This window comes from Selaginella moellendorffii, unplaced genomic scaffold (assembly GCF_000143415.4).
Source record: "Selaginella moellendorffii unplaced genomic scaffold, v1.0 SELMOscaffold_12, whole genome shotgun sequence".
NCBI classification, from domain to species: Eukaryota; Viridiplantae; Streptophyta; class Lycopodiopsida; order Selaginellales; family Selaginellaceae; genus Selaginella; species Selaginella moellendorffii.
In genome coordinates, this window is record NW_003314273.1 from 1,961,237 (window position 1) to 1,965,416 (window position 4,180).

The following is a 4,180-nucleotide window of genomic DNA, read 5'->3' on the forward strand; positions in this document are numbered from 1 at the left end:
GTTGCTTGAGACGAAAGGTTTGAGAAAAGGTAGCGTACTACTTTTGCTCTCTGTTCTTGCAGGCGCTCAAATCTCAACTTCGATGCAAGGCATAGCAGCCAGATAAGGTTCTCAAGAGTCAAGAGCATCATAAGCCGGGAATCAAGCGAGTGCAATTGTGAAAGTATCTACACTGCGGCTTGCAACACAGGTTGTTTGAGAGGATGGGACGAAGAACAGGATAGGTTGGTCTACCTCACAAATTGTGAATCGAAGCCAATGCATTTGTCGGGAGGACGAAGAAACACGACGTTGGTTGCCTGGAACACGATCATCATGGGACATGCACGTCTTCTATCAGATGCAACAAGAAGCTGGTCTGCCTCCAAACTCTGAGACTTTGCATGGAGCAGCAAAACATCGTTTCTTGGGATATGCTGAGAACAACCTTTGCTCTAGAGTGCTACGAGCAAACCGGCAGCCAAACGCTCAGACTTTTCATGGTGGTGCTCAATGCACGCGGTGACTTAGCAGAGAAGAGGCTCCACTCGCAGATCCGGGAGAGAAATCTGGACGGAATGTGCTCGCTCAGTGTGGAGACATGCCTGCCGCTCGAGAAGTTTTCCACCCCAAGTTCAGAAGTACTCTGGCGTCACTGTCACGATGACACACTTCTTCTTGCACTACTCATTTGGAGTAACTGGAGAGCGCCTTACGAAGCATGATGGTCATAGGTACTGTGGAAGGTTGCTTTTCATTTAGGTGCTTGGGAACTGCCTGAGAACTAAAAGCGCTACATATGACTGAAGGCATATGCTTTAATCTCATGGATCCGAAGAACTTAATCAAAATGAGAGAAAATCTTTTCTCAGGAGCTTGTTGGTAAACTTTGCAAGGAAAGTGTGTGATGCAAAGTATGTCAATGAAACACAAACAAAGATGGTACCTGAAAAGAAGTGAAAGGATCTTAGCTGGCACACCATGGTGAAGAGATAAAGATAAAAAATATGAGAGACAATACTTATCTCTTAATTAATTTGCAGTAGTAACATTCATTGAGTAATTTAATTGATCAATAGTTATAACAAAAAAATTAATTTATAAATCAAGATTAATATTAATAGTAAAATAAACAAGAATATACTAGAAAGTGTTTAGAAAATTATAAATAAAAATATGAACAAAACCTAGATATTAAAATATCCTAGAATATGCTTGCAAATTCTAGGATATTTTAATATCTAATAGTTGTTGTTGATTTAGATTAATATTCAATCTGCTATAGGTTAAACCGACTATAGATCTGTAGTACTTAAACGTATACAAGCTTATTTAGAAACCTATTTACATTACTATATAGAACTTTTTATCCAAAACAACTTTGATTAAACCCATATTAAAACTTGGGACTTAAGTTTCTTTGAGATTTTGTTGTAGATTAGATGTTATATTCTTCTTTTAACCATGTCCTGTACAAATATATAAACTTTATAATTACAATTCAAGTTCTTTAAATGTTTTCTGATTTCGTATTAATAAACGAGAAACAACAATTATATAAAGATTACAAATACTTAGTCAAAGGATGCGAAGACAACATACTCAAAGGCATTATAGTTAAAAGTAAAAGATTAACATCAAACAACAATATTATCATCATGAGTATATAATTCTCAGTTATGGAAGTGATATGGTAAATGAGAAGCTTTACAACATCATAATCAACCAATTCCTGAGTTGCAAGTACATATAATTCTTTAAATGTTTAAATAATGTTTTTCATCTTGGATCAAAATTTTAAACTTTGGATTCATGATAATGTTTGAATATGAGGTGAAAAAAAAGATATTGGTATTATATTTAAAATTAAATTAAAATTTATCTATAAATTACACTGAAAAAAATATAGGGCATTTCTTATAATCACCTTTATAGTAATAATGAAAAGCTTAATATAAATATATACTTAAACAATTAGTGTAAATACTAATTTATAGAGTTTAAAAATAATATTTTCTTTTCTAAATTAAGTGATGATACAAAACCTCTATCAAATAGTAAATATTGCTAAAAAATATTATATACTTAAATTATTATTTTTTAAAACCTTTTTAATAAAATATTGCAGCTAAAACCTTATAAAATATTCTTTAGTATATCAAGATATCCTTGTCAACTCCCTTGTTTATTAGCTCTTTTTATTAGAAAATCCTTTTATATAGAACATCATCTTAGATGGTGATAGTTATTTGAGAGAAATGTCATTTTAAATTTTTTTTTTTACACTACTAAATAATATATACCAAGTTGGAATAAGATCTTTAACACCATTAATGCTTTATAATTTTATGAAATATTCATAAGTTTATAGCTTTTTTATTTCCATCTTATAGCCTTCACAAGATGCAATTTTAATGTGGAGAGGGTATTAAAAGGTCTTTAGCACATCTCACCTTAGAAGGTATTTATCACTTAACACAACCATACTTCTAATTTAGGTGTTTGGGAGCTGCCTGAGAACTAGGAGTGCTGTGTCAGAATGAGGGAACTATCACTGAAGGCCAATCTCATGGATCCGAAGAACTTAATCAAAATGAGAAAAAAAGTTTTCTCAGGAGCTTGTCAGTAAACTTTTCGAAGAAAATGGAGAAAGAGTGTAATACAAGGTTGACGGAGCTGTCAACAAAACCAAACAAAGATGTCAAAACTCATTTACTAAAGAAAGAGAATAAATAAAGATATCAATGCGAGTACTTCCTTATTTGAGAAATAACTGAAATTCTTAAATGTGGAAAACAAACAAACCATTATGTCAACCAAGTTTGTAGCTCTAAAATTGCTTTTTTTTATAAGTATTACCTCCAACCCACTATAAACATATGAACTTATATTACTTATTTGCATCTTCTAAAGTGCTTGCAACTTTTAAATTCTAGTAAGACCACTTGTGCTTATTATGGTATTCAACTTGAAAAGATTTCTTTGTGTGTTCATGTAAATTTTATTCCCAATGGAAAAAGCAACTCCCCTCTTAGCTGACTAAAACTTTGTTTATACCACCATTATTAACAATTTTAATACCTCTTTAATTTGTTTATCTTCATTACATAAAACATTGGTGGTGTTAAAGATTCTATTCTAACTCGGAATATTTTATTTAGTAGTGTTCAAAAAAGAATTTTAAATCGCATCTCTCTCAAATAGTTATCACCATCAAGGATTATGCTCTACATAAAATGATATACTTACACAAGGAAGCAGGGAGTTGACAAAAAAGGGCTGTTAGAGACCGAAAGCAAATGCCCTTAAACTTCGAAAGAATGTGATTTTGATATTTTGTAAAAAAGGAAAAAGTAAAGTTACTCATTTTTAAAAAACTTCTAAATATGTTTACTAGCAAATTAAAATACCAAATAATATTAGTATTTATTTGGTACTAAAGATCATACCAATTGATTTATATTGTCTTGGTTTTACCAATTGCTTCTACCCATCTTGAATAACACTGCAAAGCAAAATAATTCACTAGCCTTGTTCCTCCTCTTGTTTGTACTATTACTATATGTATTATTATTATAAGCATTAATAACATTCTTCATGGTTGCCAGCTTTGCAAGGAGTGCCCTGTCGTACGCATCAAGCAACCCATCCTGTGGATTCCACACGCATCTCTTTTGATTCTCAGGGGTATGCTCCACAAATCCCTCGGCCTTAAACCTGGAGCACTTAATAAGACGTTGCCAAGATGAGATCTCATGACCTTGAGTATTTTCCTCCATAGCTAGAGCTCTAGAATCAATCAAAACACTCTTGAAATGTGACAAAAGATGCCAGAATCTCCAAGGATGAGTACTAGACTGGTGAAGAGAAAAGCTTTGCATTTTTGTTTCTATTGTAAGGGGATGTAGCTCAGATGGTAGAGCGCTCGCTTAGCATGCGAGAGGCACCGGGATTGATACCCGGCATCTCCAACTATTTTCAATCATTCCAAGCATTTTGACCGATTTTACTGGTGTTGACTATGGTTGACCACAGGGATCCACGATGAAGAAGTAAAACCGGATGGTGCTAGTTCCCTCCACTGTTGGGTCACTGGATTGCTGCTCTACCGTCTGTGACAAACTGGCTTTTATTCCAGTACCCAGATGGGTTAATTCTTTTGCTTTTGCCTCTGACATTATGAAACTACTTTGATATGTTG

General features: G+C 33.5%; 1 non-coding gene across 1 annotated transcript; it reads left to right on the forward strand.

Annotated features, from left to right (window-relative positions):
* Positions 1-3,877: 3,877 nt before the first annotated feature.
* TRNAA-AGC lies at positions 3,878-3,950 on the forward strand. The gene has a single exon. It is a non-coding gene; the product is annotated as a tRNA-Ala (tRNA).
* Positions 3,951-4,180: the final 230 nt, after the last annotated feature.